This window comes from Hypanus sabinus, chromosome 9 (genome assembly GCF_030144855.1).
Source record: "Hypanus sabinus isolate sHypSab1 chromosome 9, sHypSab1.hap1, whole genome shotgun sequence".
NCBI lineage: Eukaryota > Metazoa > Chordata > Chondrichthyes > Myliobatiformes > Dasyatidae > Hypanus > Hypanus sabinus.
This window is the reverse complement of record NC_082714.1, coordinates 47845363-47872601: the sequence shown is the minus strand read 5'-3', so window position 1 is coordinate 47872601 and position 27239 is coordinate 47845363. Positions and strand designations below refer to the sequence as shown.

The window sequence follows — 27239 nt, the reverse complement described above, 5'->3', positions numbered from 1 at the left end:
CAGCATTTTGAGTGTGTTGCAAGGGAGTGTTAACCTCTTTCTCCCATCATTGAAGTGCTTGCTCGGAGTGGAACTGAGCTGGTAGTTTGTGCCTACAATTGGTTTAGAAATAATGAGCAAGCAGGGAAAGTACATGTTTCACTGCTTTTCACCTCCAAATGCACGTCTAAATATTGCTGGAATTCTATGAATAGGTCCCCTCATAATCAAAGCAAGAATACTCCATGAATAAAAAGGCAAATACAATACATATAGATTTGAATGTGTTCTTCTTATTACTGTTAGCATCGTGTTATTTGTGCAGAGATCTAGATGATTAAATGTGCCTTCATGAAGAGTTCCAAGTGATGGCACCTGCAAAACACCTTAATCACAGCAAAGCAAACCTAGACAACCAAAATTGTACAGTACACTTACTCAGCTAGTAAAAGTGAAGGAATGTTCTGGTCTGGACTGAAAAGAATCTGATTGGCCAAACAGATATTCTATTCACATGCCAATTTGGGCCTGATGTTGTGAAAGGCGACAAAGCACGCAGTTTAGCTTTGAATCAGACAGCAATGGTGGCCCGATTGTTAACTGCACAGATTTGTAGTTTCTGTAAACTACTGACAGCAACACAAACAGGTTCCCTACATTTGTACTGTGTGCTTCAATCTGAGTAGCCACAAAACACGAAACAAATTAGCATCACAAAAGTAGAAGCTGCTAATTGTTTTAACAGTCTAAAGGAAAGTTATTATGCATGCTGGAGTTCTGAAATTAAATGCTGGGAATTTTGGGTATACGAAGAAAGCTGGAGAGCATCTTCTGACTGAAGGTCAGAGACAGTTCAGGTTAATGAACTTTCATCCCAGAAGTTTTATCCAGTTTGTTTCAGCACCCAAGTGAATTTAAAACCTGATTCATGGCAGAGTGAGGCAAAAGCAGTGATGTAGGGAGAGAAGAGAGGAATGAGGTGAACCACATTAATACCTGGAAAAACCAGTACAAATTCAATCTGTTAGAGAATCTCCTTCTGAGCTTTGATGTATGAGCTTACGCTTGTCAGTGGTAACATTGGGTACATGACATGCTTTATTTTAATGATAAATTGCCTGGTGTATTTGATAACTGTATACATTTCCTGATTCTGGCAACCAATGAATGAAGTTGCTCAGACATTTTTAGATAGGTGAAGTTAAACAAGATGGAAACAAAGCCTTCAGCCCAACCCATCTATGCTAATCAAGTTGCCTTCCAGAACCTATATACTTAAAAACATTATCAATCCATGAACCTGTTCAAATGTCTATTAAATGCCTCTGTCACTTGCTCTGGCAGCTCATTCCATTTACTCATCACCTTCTGGGTTAAAGTCTTTCCCCTCAGGTCCCCTTTAAAATTTTATCCTCTTATGTTAAATATGTGCCCTCTAGTTTTAGACTCCTCGTTACTTGGTAAAAGACTGGAATTGAGCTGAACGACTTTGCCGTGGTATTTCAAAATAAATGAGACGTATTCAGTCGTCTTGTAATACCTGCATTTCGAGGGAGACAGGACCCAACATTTTTTGCAGAAATACTCAGTTAAAAGTGTGATGGTGACACAGGGATCCTGCAGGTACTGGAAATCTCGAGCAATGCACAAAATGCCGGAGTAACTCAGCAGGTTAGGCAGCATCTATGGAGAAAAAAGGACATTCGACATTTGGGTCGAGACCCTTCATCAGGACAGGAAAAGAGAGGGGAGGTAGCCAGTAGAAAAGGTGGGGGAGGGGATGGAGTGAAAGTTGGCAGGTGACAGGTGGATCCAGGTGAGAAGGGTGGCAGGGTAGAATAGCAGAAGTCTTCATTGAGGTTCGATTCTTGTCACTTTTGGTGAGGAATTTGTATGTTTCCCTGTGACCATGTGGGTTTCTTCTGGGTGCTTCTTACCTCCCGTATCCCAAAGACAGATGGTTAGGAGTAGGGTTTTTGAGATGTGGGCATATTACGTTGGCACTGGAAGCATAGCGACACCTGCGGGCAGTCCCAAGCACAATCTTCAGACTATTGGTCACTGACACAAACGATGCATTTCACTGTACCTTTCGATGTGCATATGACAAATAAAGCTAATCTTTCATCTTTAATCTAGATAGGCAGGTGGGGGAGATGGAGAGTGGGAATGATGTAGGAAGCAGAGAGAGCAGACCTCTCCTATCACTTTCCATCTTCGTGAGCCTTTTGTCACTTCTTACATCATTTCCACTTTCCCCTGCTCCCACCTGCCTACCTTGCCCCCTCACCTAGAGTTACATATCACCTGTCAACTCTTGCTCTACCCCCTCCTCCCCCAGCTTTTTAATATACCTTCCAGCACCCAAAGCGTGCCCTTTTCTCACTGTTACCATCAGGGTAGGAAGTACAGAAGCCTGAAGGCGCACACTCAGCTTCTTCCCCTCTGCCATCCAATTCCTAAATGGACTTTGAACCCGTGAACACTACCGTGTTCTTTACCGTGAACTTTATATATATTATTTCTGGTATTGCACAATTTTTAATCTATTCAATATACGTATACTGCAATTTATTTATTTATTATTATTATTTCTTTTTCTTCTGTATTATGTATTGCATGGAACTGCTGCTGCTAAGTTGACAAATTTTTGACACATGCCGATGATAATAAACCTGACTCTGATTCCGATAACATCACCCCACAATATCCATGGTTTCCTTTCCATTACCTTCCTGTTGGAAGTAATTTCCATTTGAGATTCCTCAGTCTTTTGGGCTGATTTCGCCTGTTTCCACCAAATTCTGACCACAAAAAATGATAATCAAGTGGAAACCAACTTCTTCCCACCTTCCCTGAAATTTAACAAGATTCTTTAGTCTCCTTCCCACTTCTGATGAGGGACCTTCAACCTGTAACGTTAAACGCTGTTTCTCTTCCCACTGATGTGATCTGACCTGCGGAGTATTTTTGTCATTTTTCTACTTTTATTAAAGTAAAAGTCAACATCTGGTGACTGTGCTGTTTGTATATGCGTAGGGTACATTTAATTACTAATTTTGTTCACATAACGCGTGACCCTAGGTCGATCCTAGTACCCGGCCACCGCAAATTAGTTGAGACTGATTGCTCTCGATAAAGATGTTTTGTTTATTGCTCTACCTCGATCTCTTTGTTTGTGTAAGCAGCAGCACAAAGGAACCTACAAGATTTGCCGAGGTGAATGGCGCTTTTCACAGCGCATTTCTTTCACTGTTGAATAAACAGTGCTTTTTCTCAACAAAACACTTTCTCATATATTCAGTGTTTCTTTGTTGGATTAAATATTTCAGCTTCTCATCCATTAATCATGCCATTAAAGCTTCAGGAAATTTTATTTATTTTGATATCCTTCCAGCCCTTTGAGACACACCGCCTAGCAATCCCCCAAATTAATTCTACCTTAATCATGGGACTATTTACAATTTGTACGACTTTGGATTGTGGCAGGAAACTGGAGCACCTGGAGGAAACCCATGCGGTCATGGGGAGAACATACAAACTTATTATAGGCGGTGTCAAGACTTGAACCCAGGTCGATTACACTGGGTGATGGTGGAGAAAGGGAAACACCTTTCTTTGAAGAAGGAGGACATCTCCTTCTTTCTGGAATGTAAAGCCTCGTCCTGAGAGCAGATGCAGCGGAGATGAAGGAACTGAGAGAAGGAGATGGGGTTTTTATAAGTAACAGGGTGGGAGGAGATAGAATCCAGGTGGCTGTGAGAGACCGTGGGTTTGTAATAGACATCAGTAGATAAGCTGTCTCCAGACACAGAGGCAGAGAGATCGAGAAAGAGGAGGGAGGTGTAAATGGACCAGGTAAGTTTGAGGTCAGGGTGCAAGTTGGAGGCAAAGTTGATGAAGTCGATATGGGTGCAGGAAGCAGCGCCAATGCAGTTGTTGATGTAGTGTTGGAAAAGTGCAGGATGGACACCAGTGTAGGCTTGGAACATAGATTGTTCCAGGTAGCTGACAAACAGCCAGGTACAGCTAGGACCCATGCGAGTGTCCATGGCTACACCTTTGTGGGAGGAGCCAAAGGGCAAATTATTTAGAGTGAGGACAAGTTCTACTAGATGAAGGGAAGTGGTGGTGGAGGGCAACCAGTTGGGTTTGGTGTCCAGAAGAAATGGAGAGCTCTGAGGCCTTCTTGATGGGGGAATGGAGGTGTGTAGGGACTGGACATGCATAGAAAAAACAAGATGATGGGGGCCTTGTGAAGATTTAGAGCATGTGAAGTGTCATGGATGTAGGTAAGAAAGGAGTGAACTGGGGGAGAAAACAGAGTCGAGGTATGCAGATACAAGTTCCGTGGGGCAGGAACAAGCTGCAACAATATAGGTCTACCTGGACAAACTGGTTTGTGGATCTTGGGTAGGGCGTAGATACGAGAGGTGTGGGGTGCGGGAACTATGAGGTTGGTGGTGTGGATGGGAGATCCCCAGAGCTAATACGGTTGGTGATGGTAAGGGAAACAATGACCTGGTGCTCCTTAATGGGGTCCTGTTCGAGGGTTAAGTAAGTGCAGATGACTGAGAGTTGTTGATGAGAGGTGACCTGATAGAGGTGTGTAAGATGATAAGAGGCATTGATCGTGTGGATGGTCAGAGGCTTTTTCCCAGGGCTGAAATGGCAAGCACGAGAGGGCACAGTTTTAGGGTGCTTGGAAGTAGGTATAGAGGAGATGTCGGGTAAGTTTGTTACACAGAGAGTGATGAGAGCGTGGAATGGGCTGCTGGCGATGGTGGTGGAGGCAGAAACGATAGGGTCTTTTAAGAGACTCTGGGACAGTTACATGGAGCTTAGAAAAAGAAGGCTGTGGGTAACGTAATTTCTAAGTTAGGGACATGTTCGGCACATGTTTATGGGCCGAAGGGCCTATATTGTGCTGTAGGTTTTCTATGTTTCTATGATGGCCTCGGCAAGGTAGAGGTCAGTCCATCAGACTACTATAGCACCCCTTTTATCTGCGGGTTTGATGGTGAGGTTAGGATTGGTGTGGAGGGAGGGGAGAGCCGAGTGTTCAGAAAGAGTGAGGTTGACATTAGAGAGAGGAGTGTTGAAGTAGAGGGATTGATGTCCCGTCAGCAGTTGGCAAAGAAAGGTCCAGAGCAGGCAGAAGACCTGGACAGGGTATCCGAGAAGAGAAGTGTTGAAGACGGGAGAAGGGGTAATCGGTGCGGAGTGGAGAGCCTTTGCTAGAGAAATAGGCTTGGAGACAGAGGTGGCGGAAGAAGAGCTCAGTGTTGTGGCGGGTGAGGAACTCGCTGTGGTGTGAGCGCAGGGGGACAAAACGTTCTGCTCAGAGAGGGGATGATAAAAACCCAGCATGAATAAGAGCTGGGATCGGAGGGGGAAGGGGGTTGATAGTGTCTGAAGAGAAGGGAGAGATGGTGGGGTGAGAGAGAGTTGGCAGAGGGACCTGAGAAAGTCGGGATTGCGGAGTGGTGGTGGGGGAAGGGGAGACGGTGATTCCAGCTGCAGCGTGTGAAGACCCGGCCTGGAGGTGAAGGCTGGAGCCGGAGTTGCAGGTTGTGCAGTCGACACATTGTAGGTGTCCGGGACCATTGGAACCCGCATTGATGGTGGTGGAGTCTGGGCTTTGAATCTGCTCCAGATCAGAATCAGAATCAGAATCAGGTTTATTATCACCGGCATGTGATGTGAAATTTGTTAATTTAGCAGCAGCAATTCAATGCAATACGTATTCTAGCAGAGAGAGAAAAATAATAATAAATAAAATAAAACATAATAATAAATAAACAAGTAAATCAATTACGTATATTGAATAGATTTAAAAGAATGTGCAAAAATAGAAATACTGTATATTAAAAAAAGTGAGTAAGTGCCCAAAGCTTCAATGTCTATTTAGGAATCGGATGGCAGAGGGGAAGAAGCTGTTTCTGAATCGCTGAGTGTGTGCCTTCAGGCTTCTCTATCTCCTACCTGATGGAAACAGTGAGAAAAGGGCATGCTCTGGGTGCTAGAGGTCCTTAACAATGGATGCTGCCTTTCTCAGACACCGGTCCCTAAAGATGTCCTGGGTACTTTGTAGGCTAGTGCCCAAGATGGAGCTGACTAGATTTACAACCTTCTGCAGCTTCTTTCAGTCCTGTGCAGTAGCACCTCCATACCAGACAGTGATGCAGCCTGTCAGAATGCTCTCCACGGTACAACTATAGAAGTTTCTGAGTGTATTTGTTGACATGCCAGATCTCTTTAAACTCCTAATAAGGTATAGCTGCTGACTTGCCTTCTTCATAACTACATCGATATGTTAGTACCAGGTTAGATCCTCAGAGATCTTGACAATCAGGAACTTGAACTCTCTCCACTTTTGATCCCTCTATGAGGATTGGTATGTGCTCCTTCCTCTTACCCTTCCTGAAGTCCACAATCGGCTCTTTCGTCTTTCATTAGAGCCATTGAGATCAGCAGCAGGGATCACAGTCTGGAGATGTCCAGGCCAGAGCGAGAATCCCTCAGGCAGTCCTACATTGCGTTCAACACTGATAGGGAAGCCCTGCGATGCTGCTAGTGCCAAACTGTATCAGTCTCTACCATTCATTTGGGTTCATCAGATGCATAGAGAAAGGGGAGCTTGCTGCATGGACAGTAACTTGCTCTCCATATGGTACTGCCTGGCTTGTGTATCTAGACAGCTAGAATGTAACATCCATGGTTGACCCTGACCAACTGAGGATTCAGAAAAAATAGATAGATGTAGGACCTGGAGAACAGTGCACTGGGAATAGAGCTAATGATAGAGCTCAAAGAGGGCAGTGCTGGGCAGCATCAACGGAGCTGCAACTCATATCAAAGGACATCAGGGAAAGGCAAGTAAGAGGAGGAGAGACGAACTAAGAAAAGGGTGAGTGTCAGAGACCAAAGCACCTCAGGTGGAGTGAGAGAAAATGTAAAGAGTAACAAAACAGAAAAATGCTGGAAACACTCTCGGAGGGCATGCGGAAAGGCAGATAGAATTAATGTTTCAGGCTGAAGATTTGTGGCCTGAAATATTAGTTTTGTTTTTGTTTCCAAGCATGTTGCCTGGTCTGTTGCTATTTCCAGCATTTTCTGTTCTTATTTCAGATTTTTAGCATCTTCAGTATTTTATTTTTCATTTTCACTGTCAAATAAATGGATATCTGGGGACATATGGAGAGACAGGCAGTTTGGAGGAGCTGTAAAAATCCTCCTGGGTTGGGGTAGGAAGTCTGCCACCTTTCCCCAGTCAGCTGCATCGAAGACCTCAGTCCTGGAGCTGTGTGATTGACTCTCTCAAATGCATTAGGTGGATCTGTAATTTAGTCTTGCATTTGGGAGCTGTGCAGAGGACAGTTTGTGAGCACCACGAGGGACATGGTGCAACAAACGCGTGAAAGAGAGCCACAGGACACAGCGGATATGGAAATCTGATCAACAGGTCAGGCAGCATCAATGAATGGGAACATGTGCTATTTTGGGTCAGCTACTTCATCTGCATGGAAAGATAGAGAGGAAATAGCTAGTATAAAAAGATGAAAGGGGAAAAAGCAATAGGCAGATCCAGACGAGGAGGGCTGATTAGCAAATGGAGGAGGGGAGGTGATAGGGTGGAAGTGTCAAAGGGCTACAAATGATGAAATCTGACATAAGAGGAAGGTAACTATGGACTCTAGTACAGGAGGTGTAGAGGACAGATGGAAACAATGAATGCGGGGGTGGAGGGTGGGGGAAGGTGGTGTGGGGCCCAGTGGGAGAAGTGTACAGATGATAGGCCTATGGAAGGCAAGGAGGGGAATAAGGCAGAGTGATGGGGACTGAGTTGAGTGTAGGAAGAACTTGGTAGATTTGGAGAGAAAAAAGGGACAGAAGGAGATCATTTTACTGCTAGCTGGCGAATCCAGTGTTCATTTTGTCCAGTTCTGGACTTCTCAGTTAAAATACGAGGTGCTGCTCCTCATAACATTGAGCTCATGAACAAGATCAAAAATATCAGGAAAGCCATGGCAAGTGGAAGTCCTGATGGCGGATCAAACAGATGGCTCTATGACACCGGTGGTGGGTGGGGGGGGGGGGGTGGCTGAGGGCTGAGGATGAAACATGTGGCTCTTTGACACTGTGGTGGGAAGGCAGGGGGGTGTAAGGGCTGAGGGCTAGTGAAGTAACGCAAATATTGAGACAAAGAAGTAACCAACATGCTGTGATATGTGGTTGAAACCTAGGAAACGGTAGGGTCAGAAGGATGAGCCTGGTTACACATGTTGTGAGTGGATGGGGATTTGGTGGGGGGGTGGGGTGGTCTTATTGAGCAGGTGCAACTGAGTGAAGACAAGAGCTCACAGAAGAAGGAGCCAATGAAATGTTGGCATTGTTTGAAAATATTGAGAATAAGGAACTGCCCAGTGCATAAATGATGTGAGAAAAACTACAAAGGCTATTGGGGGAGCTACAGACCATTAGAGAACGTCAGTGCCTGCAGTGACAAGAGCCATGGTAACACTGGGGCATTCGCTGGCAGGCTCACACTCCTATTATTCGCTCTTCACAATCATCATAAACATAAATTACAAGCACTTTCTGGTAAAAGCTGGGCTGCTTTCAATGGGCGAGACTGGGCACATAATCTATTATGACACAGGCGTTAAACAACCTGGTGATAATAAAGAAAAACTGAAAGGACAGCGGGAGAACAAAAACAAGCAGAGGGAATGAGAAGGCAAACCAAATATCAGAGAAGAAAACACAGTTTCTGGCTTCTATAGATAGGCCATTGGCAGAATAGACCTGAATTTCCTTGGTATTTTCTGCCTTTTTGTATCTTTCCTGGAATTGTGGTGGAAATTCCTTCTCCTTTTGTTCCTCCCAGAACAGCAGCCTTCTTAAAGATATTCTTGGGATCACCTCAGATGGATCGTTGGCAAAGGAAACCAAATTATGGAATGAGTGAGCATCTCCTTCCTTTCTTAACACAAACAAACGAAGTTTTTACACCATGGTATAGGAACACCTATGCAATTTCTGACTTAGTGCATGCAGAGTTGGCATTTCACACTCACTCTCAATTTAAGGACACACACTGATAGCTCCCTCAATGCCCTCACCACCTGTGTGATGTTTCACTGCTGTACTGGATGGGCCAGAGTATGGCCATGAGGCCATTAGAAGTCCCCCATTGAGGATCTGTGCTGGGATGTTCAACCATACCCCAGAGGACGTGGGGCCAGAAATAATTGGAATACTGGTCTTCCAGGCTGGAGTGAGGCTCAAGTTGTCCCTCCAAAAATTCCCAAGACTTTAGAGAAAGAGTACAGGGAAATTGACTGAACGTTTGAGAGATGGTTTTCGGCAGCCAGTGAGCAATGGAAGTGGAAGCCAAAATCCAGCATTGGCATGAAGCATTCAACATTGATACCCAACCCAGCACTCTTATGTGGAATGAACAGGCAATGTGCAAAGCAGAAAAACAAACTAAATTCACAGTAAAAATGAAAATACACAGCATACACATCTGCAGTGCTTAAGTGACTAGATGGACAAGATTAACCACAGCCTTGGAAGAAAATCTAATATATCCTGGGTGAGGTGGTGGACACAATAAGGGTTAGTTACCCTCCTTTTCAAGGATGGGTCTGGAGTGGAAGCCCTCCACAACAGACATTAGAACTGGGCTATGCGCTAAGAACACTTCTCTATAGTGCAAGATGCTGCAAGGTGACAGGGAGATTGCACTTGAGAGAATGCAGAAGAGATTCACCAGGATCACTACTATCTTTCCTTTCGGTTAGTCCTGACAAAGGGTCTTGGCCCGAAACGTCGACTGCGCTTCTCCTGTAGATGCTGCCTGGCCTGCTGTGTTCTACCAGCATTTGGTGTGTGTTGTTGTTTCACCAGGATGTTATCTGGATTGGAAGACTTTCATATGGGGACAGACTGCATAGGCTGGGCTTGTTTTCCCAAGTAAAAAGGAAGCCGAGTGGTGACCTGATTAAAATATATAAGGCTTGGATATGGTAGATATTAAAATTCTACTTTCTATGGTGGAGGTGTCAAAAATGAAAGGGTGGAGGTGGCAGTTTTAAAGGGGACCTGAGCGGTATAATTTATTACACAGGTTTTATTTATCTGAAATATGTTTCCGGAGGAGGTTTTGAAATGAGATTCAATCACCACATTTAAGAGGCATTCAGATCCTTAAATAGGCAAGGTACAGAAGAAGATGGTCCTAATGAAGGCAAACAGGATTGGTCTAGATGAGCAGGAAAATCACTATGAAATGATGGGCTGAAGGGCCTTTTCTGTGGTATGTAACTCTGTGACCTGACAATTCTAATGACCTATCTAACCTATCTATCATAGAAATTGCTTTTGCAAAATTCCTTGAATACTTCGGTCCACAACAACCTCAAACCTTGGATGGAGGCTAATTTCATGACAGGAAAGTCAATTAGCTGGACACCCAAAGGGAATTGGCAAAGAGGCAGCACAGAAACAAAGTAGTAAGGATCTGTGGAGGCGGGGGTGAAAACCCTGGAAACATCTGGGGAGCTATTGAAGAACTTGTTAGAGATGAATAGAGGTTAAAGAGTTTTGTCGCTGCTCTAAATTGTAGACATGATGGTAAGGATAATAAATTAAACAGCGGCAAATATATCCTCCTTTCCCTTTCTCACCCTCCTCTCCACTTAACATCTTATTTCTCCATATCACAGCCTCTTTTCCCCTCCACCTGTCCAGATCTCTGCCTTTCTTTCTCATCTCTTTCTCTCACTATGTCTCCACTCCTCTCCATCTCTCCCTTCTCCACCTCTGCCTCTCTCTCCACTCCCTCTCCCCCCCTCCTCTTCACTTGACACCATTCCAAATCATCTCGTCTTTTCTTCCATTCACACTTCTCTACTGCCCCATAAGACGAAGAAGCAGAATTAGACAATGTGTCTCATCGATTTTGCTCTGCCATTCCATCATAGCTGATTTATTATCCCTCAGTCCCACTCTCCTGCTTTCTCCCCATAACCTTTAACACCCTTACAAATCAAGAACCTATCAAACTCAGCTTTAAATATACCCAATGACTTGGTACCCACAGCCATCTGTGGCAATGAATTCCTTAGATTCACCACCCTTTGGCTTAATAAGCGCCCCCTCACATCTGTCCTAAAGGAACATCCCTGTATTCTGAGGCTGTGCCTTTTGGTCCTAGTCTCTCCAAACTGTAGAAAACATCTTCTCTACCTCCAGTCCACCTAGGCTTTTCAATATGTTTCAGTGAGAACCCCCCCGCCCCTTGTTCTTCTAAGCTCCAATGTGCACAGACCCAAACCTACCCAATGTTCACCATACCTTAACCTTTCACTCCTGAGATCATGCTTGTGAGCCTTCTCTGGGCCCTCTCCAATGAGAACTCCCAAGTTCCTTTGCACCTCTGATTTCTGAATTTGCTCCTTGTTTAGAATACAGCTTATATCTTCATTCCTTCTACTAAAGTGCATGACAATTCACTTTCCTACGCCATATTCCATCTGCCGAATCTTTACCTTTCTTCTAATCTGTCCAAGTCCATCTATCTACAGACTCCTTGTCCTCTCAGCACTACCTGCTCCTCCAGCCATTTTGTATTTCCACAAGTTGGCTACAAAGCCATCAATTCCATCATCTAGATCATTGACATTAAATCTGAAAAGAAGCAGTTCCAACAACGACCCCTACAGAGCACAATTAGTCACTGGCAGCCAGCCAGAAAAGGCCCTCTTTGTTCCTGCTCTTTGTTTCTTGTCAGTCAACCAATCTTTCCTGCAATACCATGGGCTCTTATCTTGTTCAGCAGCCTCATGTGTGGCGTCTTGTCAAAGGTCTTCTGAAAATCCAAACAAAGACATCAATTGACTCTGCTTAGTCTATCCTGCCTGTCATTTCCTCAAATAATTCCCACAGACTTGTCAGATAAGATTTCCCCTTCAGCCCATTTTATCATATGCCTCGACGTACCTCAAAACCTCATCTTTAATAATGAACTGTACCATCTTGCCAAGCACAGAAGTCAAGCTAAGTAGCCTGTAATTTCTTGTTTTTTGCTTCCCCCTCCTAGTGGAGTGACATTTGCAATTTTCCAGTACTCCAGAACCATTCCAGAATCTAGTGATCACTACACATGCTTCCATAGTCTCTTCAGCTACCTCTTTCAGGACCTTGGTGTATAAATCCATCTGATCCAGGTGATTTATCTACCTTCAGAACTTTGAGCTTCCCAAGCACTTTCTCCATAGTTATAGGGACTATGCTAGCTTCTGCTCCCTGATATTCTGAAGTTTTTGGTATACTGCTGCCTTCCACAATGAAGACTGGCACAAAATACTGATCCAGTTTGTCCTCCATTCAGTGGTCCAATATCCTCTTTTGCCTTTGGTTATATACTCTTTATATAAGAATATATAAGAGTTATATGCTCTTTATACAACTTTTAGTATCCTTTTTTATATTATTGGTTAGCTTACTTTCATATTTCATCTTTTCTCTCCTTATGGCTTTATTAGTTGTCTTTTGTTGTTTTTTAAAAGCTTTCCAATCCTCTAGTTTCCCACTATTTTTTGCTACATTGTATACCCTTTATGCAGTCTTTGTTTTCCCTTGAGGAACACTGTTGCCTAATCCTCCTTCAGAATACTTCTGCTTTGGGATATATCTAAACTGCACCTTCTGAATTGTTCCCAGAAACTCTAGCCATTACTGCTCTTCTGTCATCCCTGCTAGTGACCCCTTCCAAACAATGTTGGCCATGATTTTCGCAATCTACCTGCGTATTGAAATCCCCCATGATTATTGCAACATTGCCCTTTTTATATGACCCTGATATAATTTTACCCCACCTCCTGACTTATTTTCAGAGGCTTATATATAACTCCCATCAGGTTCTTTTTACCCTTGTAGTTTTTTAACTCTACTCACAAGGATTCTACATCTTCTATTCCCATGTCACCTCTTTCTAAGGATTTGATTCCAACAGAACCATGCCACCCACCCCCTCTTCCAGCTGCCTCTCCTTCCAATACGATGTGTATCCTTAGATGTTAAGCTCCTAACTTTGACCTTCTTTCAGCCAGAACTCCTCGATTTCTCCTCCCCTCCACCTCTCCATTCTGCCCCTTCTACATTGTCATTGTAGTTCAACATTGGGGGCAACTTAGCAACTTCAAATCAGGTAGCTGCTTCTCTTTCCCAATAACTACACTAAGTATACAACTGCTACATCATCCTGTCCTCTGCAACTCCTCCCAATCCTCACCTCCCCACCTCCCACACCTATCTCCCCCTCCCCAACCCCACCTCCCCTCTCCTCAACCTGCACTTCCTCAATTCTCCACCTCCCTCATGCCCATCTCTCCTCCCCATCTCATCTCTCAACTTCCCCACTTCTCACCTCCTAGCACTCTGGACTTCCCTATCTCCTTCTCTGCCACGGCTCCTGGAGCCCACCTCCCAAACTCTCATCCTTTACCTATCTTCCCCACTCCAGCTCCTTCACAACACTGTTTAATACTTGCTATTTATTATCTATCTGATGGTTGGCCTAGTTAAATTTTTTTTCTCTGTATAACTCTCTATTATGTCTCCATCTTTAGCCTTCTCATCTTTTCACTAGGTTAGTTTCCTGTGAAGCAGCTGAAACTTGTCATTGTTAGTTGTGGCATCTCAAATTGGCCATCTCTTTCCATTTTCCATTCACTTGAGTTGACTTCCAGTCACACCCTGCTCTACTCCAAATAGCATGGGCACATCCACAGTGCATCAGGCCTGGTACATGATGAGTTTCACTCATTCATTCATTGAATGACTGATCAATTGATTGATACACAGCACAGAATAGGCCCTTCTGACCCATTGAGCCACACCAGCCAGCAGTTCCCCCATCTAATCCTAGCCTAATCATGGGATAATTTACAGTGACCGACGAACCTACCAACCGGTACATCTTTGGACTGTGGAAGGAAACCCAAGCACCCCCAGAGAAAACCCACATGGTCATGGGGAGAATGTACAAACTCCTTCCAGGCGGTTGTGGGAAATTAAGCTGGGTTGCCTGTACATTGTGCTAAGCACAATGCTACCATGCCACCTCATAATGGGCACTTAGAATACACAGTGAAGATGCAGAGCAGCAGTATTAACTCCCTGGTGAACAAAGCAACGCGCTACTTCTCCGAAAAATTGGTGAAACGTCTTGCCCAACTGTCCGTTCACAGGAGACCACCGCATTACATGGCAGCTGACCACTCTCCAATTAAATGCAGCTTAACCATATAACCATATAACAATTACAGCATGGAAACAGGCTATCTCGGCCCTTCTAGTCCATGCCAAACGTTTACTCTCACCTAGTCCCACTGACCCGCACTCAGCCCATAACCCTCCATTCCTTTCCTGTCCATATACCTACCCAATTTTATTTTAAATGACAATACCGAACCTGCCTCTACCACTTATACTGGAAACTCGTTCCACACAGCTACCACTCTCTGAGTAAAGAAATTCCCCCTCGTGTTACCCTTAAACTTTTGCCCCCTAACTCTCAACTCATGTCCTCTTGTTTGAATCTCCCCTACTCTCAATGAAAAAAAGCCTATCCACGTCAACTCTATCTATCCGCCTCATAATTTAAATACCTCTATCAAGTCCCCCCTCAACCTTCTACGCTCCAAAGAATAAAGACCTAACTTGTTCAACCTTTCCCTATAACTTAGGTGCTGACACCCAGGTAACATTCTAGTAAATCTTCTCTGTACTCTCTCTATTTTGTTGATATCTTTCCTATAATTTGGTGACCAGAACTGTACACAATACTCCAAATTCAGCCTTACCAATGCCTTGTACAATTTTAACATTACATCCCAACTCCTATACTCAATGCTCTGATTTATAAAGGCCAACATACCAAAAGCTTTCTTCACCACCCAATCCACATGAGATTCCACCTTCTGGGAACTATGCACCTTTATTATTGGCAGCTTGGTTTCCTTCTTTCTTCTGCCCATTTTCAGCCTGTACAGAGTGGAGCCTATACCTGTTTTCTTTAGAAGCTGGCCCAAGATCTGCCTAGTGAAGTTCAGATGTGTGGTCATAGGTGAAATTCCTTCACTCGGAACCTGCTGTTGATTAACCGAGGGAGGTTCACTGGAGACTATTTCCACTCTGACCTTCGGAACCCCTCCTCCATGGTTCCAAAGGGGAGGTGTGCAATCCATTGACTGTTGTACTAATCAAACCACTCACTGCCAAGAACGTTCCAGTGAGCAAACGGTTAAAATAATTATTACTTAAATGTAATCTGTTCTTTGTAACCCCAGAGGTGAAAAGCCACAGAAACAAAACCACTATTGAGTTAAGTAATCAACAACTGTCTATCAAAGCTGCTTTGTTTTGCTGTATGGAGGGAAACTGAGGGGAAAAGGAGGCAAAAAAAACGTTACAGGTGCCCCTCCCCCTCCCCTATCTCCCTCCACTTTGTGGAGGCAAAGAAAGCAGCGGGATTGACTTGCATAAACCTTTTTACTTCAGCCTTTTGTTTACTTCATTGCTCCTTCCACAGACCACCATCTGAGTCGTTAAAGCTCACACACAAATTCCTGGCTGTTGGCTGAGGCTGGCTTTCAGCAAAGATAATCACATGAAAGAGATTCGTGGGATGTGTACTTACTGGCACCCGTGCATTCACCCACTGATCAACGCTCTTATTCCCTGCTCGGCACCGATAGAATATGCGTTGATGAAACGCTGCCTTAAATTCTTTATCAGTTAAGTTTTGTTTTATTTCTTGTTCTTCTGCATAGATTTTGAAGTTACTGTACTTTCACTTGTTTCAAAGAATAAAATCTTGTAAAGCAGTGATGGGGACATCATAGCCTCAAATATCAAAATATCAGCATTTTACTTGTTCCGAGAGTTCCTGGCAATATCTGCTTGCTTCTCTGTATGTCACCTCTATCTACTGCACCTTTCCCCAATTAGTTTCTTGCAGCTCCCAAGACCCTGTATTTATAGAGCACCCCTTTTGTCATTTTTAAACATCAGCAAACCTCAAAACCAGTGAAGTACTTCTTAAGTATATTCACTGTTCTAACAGAGGACACCAGGGAAATCGTATGAGACATCAGAGAGGCCGCAGTTGGAATACTGTGTCCAGTTTTGGTCACCCTGTTATAGCAAAGGTACCATTAAGCTGGAAAGAGTGGAGAGATTGTGGAGGAGGATATTGGTAAAACCTCAGACAAAGTTAGGAATCAAAAGGTTTGAGCACGGTGCGACTAATGTCCTGAGCTTCCTATATTTTAATGCAAGAAGTATCATAGGAAAGGCAGATGATAGGGTTGAAGATGAGGTAGCTGGTTTACAAGCAGAGGCAATGCGTAGTGAGGAGAGGCTGTTGCTAGAGCAAAACTGCAGTCAACAGGATGAGTTGCAACATAAAAGGCAGACAGAATCGAAAAGGGTGAATACAGGACTGAAGGTGTGGTGTCTGAATGCATGCAGCATATGGAATAAGGTGGATGTAACCTGCAGTACAATTGCAGATTGACTCCCATGATGTCGTAGGCATCACTGAACAATAGCTGAAAGATTATAGCTGGGAGCTTAATGCCCAAGGATACACTTTGTATCTAAAGGATAGGCAGGAAGGCAGAGGGGGCAGTGTTGCTCTGTTGGTAAAAAATGAAATCCAATCATTAGAAAGAGGTGACATAGGGTCAGAAGTTGTTGAATCATTGTGGATAATGCTAAGGAACTGCACCGGTAAAAAGACCCTGATGGGAGATAGAAAATGCATTGCAGAAGGGCAATGTCACAATAGTTGTGGGGGACTTCAACATGCAGATAGATTGGGAAAATCAGGTCGGTGCTGGATTTCAGAGGGAGAATATCTAGGGTGCCTATAAGATGACATTTTAGTGCAGTTTGTAGTTGGATTAGCTACTCTGGATCGGGTGTTGTGCAGTGAACCAGAATTGATTAGAGAGCTTACGGTAAAAGGACCCTGTGGGGCAAGTGATCATAATATGGCCAAGTTCACAATGACGTTTGAGAAGGAGAAGCTGAAGTCAGATGTATCAGTATTACAGTGGAATAAAGAGAAATAATATGGTGGCATGAGAGAGGAGTTGGCCAGAATGGATTGGAAAAGAACACTGGCAGGGATGGTGGCAGAGCAGCAATAGCTAGAATTTCTGACAACAATTTGTAAGGCTCAGCATATACATCCCAAAGAGGAAGAAGTATCCTAAAGGAAAGAATACACAACTGTGGCTTGTGTACACAAGAGCACTTAAAGCCAACATAAAAGCCAGAGAGAGGGTATATAATACAGCAAATATTAATGGGAAGTTAGAAGGTTGTGAAGCTTTCAAGTACCAACAGATAGCAACTAAAATGTTATTAAAAGAGTAACAATGGAATACAAAAGTAATGGGAGAAAACAAAATGGCAGATGAACTGAATAAGTATTTTGCATCAGCCTTCACTGTGGAAGTATGGCAGTATGGTGGAAGATCCAGGTGTCAGGGGGTATGAAGTGTGTGAAGTTACTATAACTAGAGAGAAAGTTCTTGAGAAACTGTAAGGTCTGAATTTAGATAAGTCACCTAGACCAGATGATGTACACCAGGGTTCTGAAAGTGGTGGTTGAAAATACTGTGGAGGCATTAGTAATGATCTTTCAAGAATCACTGCATTCTAGAATGGTTCCAGAAGACTGCAAAATTGCAACTTTCACTCCACTATTCAAGATGAGAGAGAGGTAGAAGAAACGATAGGCCAGTTAGTTGGACCTCAGTAGTTGAGAAAATTTTGGAATCGATTATTAAGCATGAGGTCTCAGGGTGCTTGATAAAATAGGCCATAGTCAACATGGTCTCCTCAAGGAAAAATCTTGCCTGACAAATCTGATGGAATTCTTTAATGAAATAACAAGCAAGATAGACAAAGGAGAATTGGTTGATGCTCTTCACTTGGATTTTCAGAAGGCCTTTGACAAGGTACCACACATGAGCTTGCTTAACAAGCCCATGGTATTACAGAAAATATTCTAGCATAGATAAAGCAGTGGCTGATTAGCAGATGGCAAAGCATGGGAATAAAAAGAGCCTTTTCTGGCTGGCTGCCAGTGACTAGTGGTGTTCCACAGGGATCTGTGTTGGGACTGCTTCTTTTTACGTTGTATGTCAAAGAATTGGCTGATGGAATTGATGTCTTTGTTGAAAAGTTTGCAGATAATATGAAGATAGGTGGGGGTCAGGTAGTTTACAGAAGAAATGAAAGGGTTCACTATTTTCTAAATGGAGAGAAAATACAAAAATAAACTGAGGTGCAACAGGATTTGGGAATCCATGTTCAGGATTCCTTAAAGTTTAATTTGCAGGTTGAGTCTGTGGTGAGGAAGGCAAATGTGATGTTAGCATTCATTTCAAGAGGCCAAGAATATAAAAACAAGGATGTAATGTTGAAACTTTATAAAGCACTGATGAGGCCTCACTTGGAGTACTGTGAGCAGGTTTGTGCCCTTAGCTTAGAAAGGATGTGCTGAAATTGGAAAGCGTTCAAAAAAATTTCACAAAAATGATTCCAGGATTGAATGGCTTGTCGTATGTAGAGCATTTGATGCTTCTGGGCCTGTATTCATTGGATTTCAGAAGAATGAGGGGTGACCTATCGAATGATGAAAGGCCTTGATAGAGTAGGTGTGGAGAGCATGTTTCCTATAGCGAGAAAGTCTAAGGCCAGAGAACACAGCCTCAGAATAGAGGGGTGAATAGAACGGAAATGAGGAGGAGAATGGTAAATCTGTGGAATTCTTTGCCACAGGCAACTGTGGAGGCCAAGCCTTTATGTATATTTAAGGCAGAGGTTGACAGATTCTTCACATGAAGAGATACGGGGAGAAAGCAGGAGATTGGGACTGAGAGGAAAATTGGATCAGCCATGATGAAATGGTGGAGCAGACTCAATGGGCCAAATTGCCTAAATCTGCTTCTAAATCTTGTGATCTTATGATGTAAAAGATTTACAAGAATATTCCTAGGATTTGAGGGACAGAGTTGGGGAGGGCGGTTGAGCAGACTGATTTTTTTCACTGGAGTATAGAGAATGAGAAGTGTTCTTATAAAAGTGTATAAAATCACAAAGGGCATAGATAAGGTGATTATGTATAATCTTTTTCACAGGTTGGGGAATCATGAACTAGAGGATATAGGTTTTAGGTGAGAGGGGAGAGATTTAATATAAATGTAAGGTTCCTATTAAATTTCTTGCTGGTCCTCATTATCACTGGTAGTTATGATTCAGCTGGTAGTACTCTCACTTGAACAAGGAGGTTGTTGGCTCAGTTTAATTCATGAGCACAAAAAACAACATTCCCACCCCAGAGTCTACAGTATGGAAGCCCTTAGGCCCTTGGTCCATGCTGATCAACATTCCCATCTAAGCTATTCCCACTTGCCTATATTTGGACTATAAGCTTCTAAGCTATTCCTCTACATGTACCTGTCCAAGTGCCTTTTAAATGTGGTTAATATACCTGCCTCATCCACTTCCTCGGCCAGCGTTTTCCATATAGGTACCACCTAAGGCGAGATCTCGTCTTTTATCTGGGTGATCAGTTTAATATCTTGTCTAAAAATGGCAACTCTGATGGCGTAACCTTCCATTAGAAATGCACTGAGGTGAGACTTTTGGATTTTGTGCTCATGAATCTCGACTGAACCTCTCATCACCTTGTTCAGGTCAGAGAGCTACCAGCTGAATCATAGCTAGCAGAGGCAATGAGGAGCAGCAAGAAATTCTGCTGAGGAAGAAATCACAGCTTGGCAGGAAACAAAATAGACAATACTGAAAATGCAGAGTAGGTCAGGCAGCATCTCAGGAAAGAGAAAGAGCCTTGTGGATTAGAACAGCAATATCTTGAAAAGGCAGGGTGAGCAGCCAGAAGTTGGGGTACATATTGGTTCATCAACATAGGTAGAAAAAGAGAGGATGTCCTCAAAACAGATTACCGGGAGTTAAGAAGGAAGTTGGAAGCAGAAACTCAAGGGTAGTAATCTCGGGACAGTGTATTTAAATGCGTGGTTGAAGAATTGGAGCAGGGGGCAGGGTTTTAGATTTCTGGATCAATGGGATCTCTTCTGGGTCAGGTGTGACCTGTACAAAAGAGACAGGTTGTACTTGAATCAAGGGGGCCAATATCCTTATGGGCTGGTTTGCTAGAACTTTTGGGAGAGGTTTAAACTAAAATGGCAGGGGGATGGGAACCAGCATGATAGAGCTGAGGATGAGCTAGCAGGTTTATAAGTAGATGATGTAATATGAATATAAGGAAGGACAAGCCAATGATAGCATAAAACTACAGACAGAGCAAAGAGTTAAATTGTACCACAGAGGCAAAATTCATAAGGAAAAGAATGCAGGACTCAAGGAGTTGTATTTAAATGTATTATAAGGTGACACAATTAGAGACTGGTCAGTATGATGTGGGCATTGCTGAATCCTGGGTGAAAAAAGGTCATAGTTGGGAGTTTAACATCAAAGGATATACTTTGTATCAAAAGGATAGGCAGGAAGCTATATGCGGTGGTGTGGCTCTACTTGTAAGAGATAAAATTACATCTTTAGAAAGAGGTGACATAGGGTCAGAGAATGACGAATCTTTGTGCGTGGAATTAAGAGATTGCAAGGGTAAAAAAAATTAGGGAATCATACATAGGCCTCCAAATAGTAGCCAAGATATGGGTTGAGATTGTAAAGAGAGCTGGAAAGGGCATTTAATAAGGGTAATGTCACATTTGTAAAGGGGACTTCAACATGCAAGGATGTTGGGAAAATCAAGCTGGTGTCGGATCGCAAGAAAGGGAATTTGCTGAATGCCTATGAGATGGCTTTTTAGAGCAGCTTGTGCTCGAGCCTACTCGGGGAAAGGCTGTCTTAAATTGGGTGTTGTGTAATAACCCGGATCTTATTAGGGAGCTTAATGTAAAGGAACCCTTAAGAGGTACTGATCATAATATAATTGAATTCATACTGCAAATTGAGAGGCAGAAACATGTAAGTCACAGGTATCAGTATCACAAGGGAATAAGGGGAATTGCAGAGGCAAGAGAGAGGAGCTTGCCCGGGTGGATTGGAGGGGGATACTCGCAGGGACGGCAGAACAGAGACGACAGAAGTTACTGGGAATAGTTAACAAAGTGCAGGATAGATGTGTCCCATAGAAGAATTTGTCCTCAAATGGCAGGGCTAGGTGACTGTGGCTGACAAGGGAAGTTAAGGACTGCATGAAAGCCAAGGAAAGGACAAATAATGTAGCTAAAGTGAGTGGGAAGTTGGATGATTAGGAAGTTTTTAAAATCCAACAAAAGGCAACTAAAAAAGCTACAAGAAGGGAAAAGATAAAATATGAGGGTAAACTAGCCAATAATATAAAGCAGGATACTGAAAGTAAGGATGGAGGAACAACTTCTTATATTCCGTTTGGGTAGCCTCCAACCTGATGGAATGAACATCGATTTCTCAAACTTCTCATAATGTCCCCCAACCCCTCTGCCCCTCCATCTCCATTTCCCATCCCCTTTCTCCTCCCTCACCTCATCTCGCCAATCAACTTCCAGCTCTTTACTTCATCCCTCCCCCTCCATGTTTTACCTATCACCTGGTGGTTCTCTCTCACCTTCACCCCACCTTTTAAATCTGTTCCTCAACTTTTTTTTTCCAGTTCTGCCAAAGGATTTTGGTCTGAGATGTCAACTATTCTTTTTTCCATAGATGCTGCCTGGTCTGCAGAGTTCCTCCAGCAATTTGTGTGTGTTGCCCGGATGTCCAGCATCTGCAGATTTTCTCTTGTTTGTGGTTTGAACACTCCTGAAAGTTTTTTCAGTTATGTAAAGAACGTGAAGGAGGTAAGAGTTGATCTTGGACTACTGGAAAATGATGATGTTGTGGTAGTAATGGGGGGCAAAGAAATGGAAGATGAACTTAATAAGCACTTTGCTTCAGTCTTTACTGTGGAAGACACCAGCTGTGTGCCAGAGATCCGTGAATGTCAGGGAGCAGGAGTGAGTGCCATTGCTATTACAAAGGAAAAAGTACTAAGCAAACTCAAAGGTCTTAAGGTGGATAAGTCACCTGAACCAGATGGACTACATCCCAGAGTCCTGAGAGAGATTGATGAAGAGATAGAGGATGCTGGTCATGATCTTTCAAGAATCACTTGATTCTGGCATGGTGCTGAAGGACAGGAAAATTGCAAATGTCATTTCACTCTTTAAGAATGGAGGAAGACAAAAAAGAGGAAATTATAGGCCGGTTAGCTGAAACTCAGTTGTTGAGAAAGTGTTGGAGTCCATTATTAAGGATGATATTTGGGGGTACTTGGAGACCAATGATAAAATAAGTCAAAGTCAGTATGGTTTCTGTGAACAGAAATCTTGCCTGACATATCTGTTGGAATTGCTCAAAGAAGTAACGAGCAGGGTGGACAAAGGAGAGGCAGTGGATGTCATTTACTTGGATTTTCAGACATGAGATTGTTTAACAAGATAAAATCCTATGGCATTACAGGAAAGATACTGGCATGGTTAGAGGAATTACTGACAGGCAGGAGGCAGCAGGTGGGTATAAAGGGGGTCTTTTCGGGTTGGCTGCCAGGGACTAGTGGTGTTCCTGAGGGATCAGCATTTGGATCGTTACTTTTCACTTGTTTGTCAATGCTTTAGATAATGAAACTGACGGCTTTATGGCAAAGTTTGGAGATGATACAAAGAAAGATGGAAGGGTAGGTAGTGCAGAGGAAACAATGCGCAATGCGATTGCAACAGGACTTAGACAAATTGGAGATGGAATACAGCAATGGGAAATATATGATAATGTATTTTGGTAAAAGGAATAATAGTACAGACTATTATCTAAATGGGCAGAAAATTCAAACATCAGTGGTGCAAAGGGACTTAGGAGTCCTCGTGCAAGATGCCCAGTAGGTTAATTCACAGGCTGAGTCTGTGGTGAAGAAGGCGAAGGCAATTATCGCATTTATTACAAAAACAAGGAGACAGAAGACCACGTTCTGAGCACTAATGCAGTATGCTAGATCAGAAAAAATACGTAAGAATACTGCGGCTGCACCTGGAAGAGCTGTTTGTATCCCTGGACGTTGATAAGAGAAGAGATGAAGGGACAGGTGTTACACCTCTTGAGTGCTTAGTGTTACGTATCCCGTAACTGGATAACTTACCAGCAAAGATAGAGAGGTCCGTTGGAGTCTGATGGCACTATTTTCAAACATTTTTATTCATAAAGGGGGGCACAAAAGTAAGGTTAATACAAACATTCAGAACAGATACATCGGCAAAACTCAATCTAAAGCACGGGTATAGCAATAATCATCATTAAGTAATAATCTCGACTGTTGTCTAGGGGATAATATATTGTCTGTTGGAAATATAAAAGTCACTCAGAAGTCTGCAGGCTTCAGTCTTTTTGGGGAATTGCTGGGTTTCACGTGTTTTAGAGGGATTGAGGAGAAACGGAAAAACTTGCCCGGGTCTTTGATGAAGCACCTCCATTGAATCAGGGGAGCGTTGTTTCCCTGTTATTAGTTCGAAGTCCTTCTCAGTATTATCAGCCACCCGCTCCCCAGGCAAAGGAGTTACGGAGCGCATGTGGCTTTTGAATGGCTTCCAGCTATCACGGGAGCGCTGAGCGATCGAGTCCTTCTGGTGCGTCGCTGGGGTACCGCCTTCTGCAGTCCCCTTTTATCTTGACTTGCAGAGTTGTAGATGTCCATCAAAGTAGGGTGATGCAATCCCCACCCCCACATTGCCCGAGGGTGTCCATATCCGTGGTAGCTGTCACGTAGCAGGGTCATGCCCTCAGCACAGGTGTCTCTAAGAGCAATGGCCAAAACCGTTACATTATCTCTCATTTTCCTGGGTCCAAGACCCGAATTAATAGAGCTCTTGCGATTCTCCGGAAGGAGGGGGCTGCTCCCGTCCCTTCGGCCCCTCAGAGCTGTGGTACATTCATAACACCTCCTCTCTAAAAAAAACGTTTTTTACCAGCGGTTAAAAACGGAGTTGTACAGAGTCTTACAGGATTTTTAATCTAACACAATACCCAAGCTTTTTCTTTTAATTACAGAGCCATACAGTTATACACTTAGTTCAGCGTCTAGATAAACAATCCGCTGGCACATTATCACTCCCCTTAATGTGCTGTATCTTAATATCAAATTCCTGCAGCATCAGACTCCAGCTCAATAACCTCCTGTTTTTATTTTTCATATTGGCCAGGAATACCAACGGGTTGTGATCGGTATAGACCACTAGGGGTTTTTGCGCGGGACAAATGTATATTTCGAAATGTTGTATCGCCAACACAAGTGCCAACAATTCCTTTTCTATGGTAGAGTAATTCCTCTGGTGTACATTGAACTTCCGAGAGAAATATGCTACCGGGTGCTCCACTCCATCCCCTGCTTGCTGTAAGAGGACCGCTCCTGCAGCTTCATCACTGGCGTCCGTTGCCAAGGAGAAGGGTGCTAACAAATCGGGTGCTTTTAACACCGGGTGATGGCACAATACGGCTTTTAACTTTTCAAAAGCATTCTGACAAGAGGGATCCCACTCAAATTTTTCCTCCTTCCGTAGGAGTTTTGTAAGGGGGAGCGCAATGTCCACGAAATTTTTACAGAATTTCCAATAGTATCCCACCATGCCCAAACACCTCCTCAGGGCCCTTTTATTGTAGGGTACAGGAACCTCAGAAATAGCCTGTACCTTCACCTGCACAGGAGCCAACTGTCCCTTTCCCACCACATACCCCAAATAGGTGATAGTGGCATGACCAAATTCACTCTTGGCAAGGTTTACTGTAAGGTGGGCTGCCGACATTTGGGTAAACAGACTTTCCACAGCCTTCAGGTGCTCCCCCCAGGTGTCACTCCAAACTATCACGTCGTCAAGATAAGCCTTGGTGTGGGTTAACCCTTTTATCACAGCGCTGAAATGTCCCTGGTGCATTTTTCATCCCAAACTGCATAACGTTGTACTCGTACAACCGGACGGGGTGACAAAGACGGAAATCTCTCGAGCCCTGTCTGTTAAAGGAACACACCAGTACCCCTTTAACAAGTCAACTTTTGTGATGTACCTCGCCTTCCCCACTTGGTCAATGCAATCATCCACCCGGGGAATAGGGTAAGCATCTGTCTGGGTGACTGCGTTGACCTTCTGGTAATCGGTACAGAATCTTATGGTACCGTCCGGGTTTGGGACAACCACGTAAGGAGAAGCCCACGCGGAAGAGGATTCGCGGATTATCCCAGCAGCTAGCATATGTTCAATCTCCTTTCCTACTAGCTTGCTCTTCTCGGAATTCATACGATAAGGTGCCTGTTTTTTGGGCTGGGTTGAGGTAACTATCACATCATGTTGCGTCCCACTACACCTTCGGGGAACATCTGGGCATAAGTCTGCATGCCAGTTAATGAGCTGTATTATCTGCTCCTGCTGTTCAGGCTTTAAGTGTCTAACTTTATCCGCAAGGCTTGCCAATACCATAGAGTTCTCCAATCTGGTGGGGACTATACCTATCTTTTCAAACCGCTCTGGTCCCTCCGGGCCATCCCCCCCCACCTCATCGGTTTTCATGGCCACACCAACCACCGCGGGGGTGGTGTCATGGTACCTTTTCATCATGTTCACGTGAACCAACTGAGTCGGCTTTCGCCGTTCGGGGGTTTCAATCACGTAATTCAGCGAGTCTATTTTCTTATGCATTGTATATGGTCCTTGAAACCTCGCCTGAAGGGGATGGGTAACTACCGGAAATAGGACCAAAACCTTGTCGCCTACGTAAAACTCTTGTTCTCTCGCTCTTGGGTTATACCACTGGCTCATTTTTTCCTGGGATTCTTTAAGGTTTTCCTTTGCCAAGGCGCATACTTTATGCAGCCTCTCCCGGAATTTCAGAACATAGTCGATCACACTGATTTGAACGGTCAGGCTAGACCACTTTTCTCTCAGGAGGGTTAGAGGGCCCCTGGGCCTGTGACCGAAGACGAGCTCAAACGGACTGAACCCCAGTGAGCACTGGACTGTATCCCTGACGGCAAATAACAGAAGGGGTAAAGCCTCATCCCAGTCTCGAACGTTCTCCTGACAATAAGTTTTAAGCATGGTCCTTAGTGTAGCGTGGAACCTTTCCAACGCCCCTTGGGATTCCGGGTGGTACGCGGAGGCTAGAATTTGTTTGACCCCTAGCTGGGTCATCATCTGCCGAAATGCATTAGATGTGAAGGTACTCCCCTGATCCGATTGTATCTCCTTAGGCAGCCCCACTGTGGTAAAGAATTTGATGAGGGCCCTCACCACCACAGCGGTCCTAATATTACCCAGAGGCATAGCCTCTGGAAATCGTGTAGCGGCACACATCATGGTCATGATATACTGCCGCCCCCTCGCAGATTTAGGTAGGGGTCCCACAAAATCCACAATGATTCGGGAGAAAGGCTCCACGCACACAGGGATGGGTCGGAGGGGTGTCTTAGGGATAATTTGGCTTGGCTTACCCACCATTTGGCAGGTATGACACCTTTTACAATATTCAGTAATCTCTTTTCTCAGGTTTGGCCAATAGAACTCTCTTTGAACCCGATCCACTGTCTTCGTTATTCCCAAATGCCCACCTAACGGTCCCTTATGAGCTAAGTTCAAAATTTCATCCCGATACGCTTTCGGGACTACTATCTGATGTACCACCGCACAGTCCTCATCGACCGACACCTTGGGGGGGGCCTCCACTTCCTCATCAACACACCCTCCTTCAGGTAGTAACCTTCGGGCTCGGTTTCAACCTCAGTCTCCGAAAGAACCAACTCTCTCAAGGCTATCAGCTCCTCGTCACTTTCCTGTTCCCGTACAAACTCTCGTCTGGCTAAGGGCAGGTCTACCTCCCCCTGTTTACTCTCTCCCCCCTCCTTACTCTCCGGTTTACCTTCCTCGAACCCTCGCTGGTACAGAGTCGGTAAAAACGTGTCGGCCAAATCAAAACCGGCCAGATTTAAACTGCTCTCTCTCTCAGCTGTCTTTTTCGATATGCTGCGAATGACCGCGCAAGCGGGGTATATCTTCAGATCTGAGGGAGGGGCCTCAATCCTCGCAGGCTGGGTTGTCAGCTTCCCGGCTGCTCCCATTTTCCCTCCCGCTAGG

At 44.1% G+C, this 27239-nt stretch overlaps 1 long non-coding RNA gene across 2 annotated transcripts in view; it reads left to right on the top strand.

The window, feature by feature from the left end:
* LOC132399364 (uncharacterized) overlaps positions 1-27239 on the top strand; it is a 107919-nt gene that overhangs the window by 50115 nt on the left and 30565 nt on the right. The window contains exons 1-2 of one of the 2 annotated variants that reach the window (XR_009513977.1): positions 15595-15788; positions 21799-21932. This is a non-coding gene — a long non-coding RNA (uncharacterized LOC132399364). Of the gene's footprint in view, positions 1-15594; positions 15789-21798; positions 21933-27239 lie in introns of those variants that run through there. The other variant, XR_009513978.1, reaches the window with a different exon arrangement.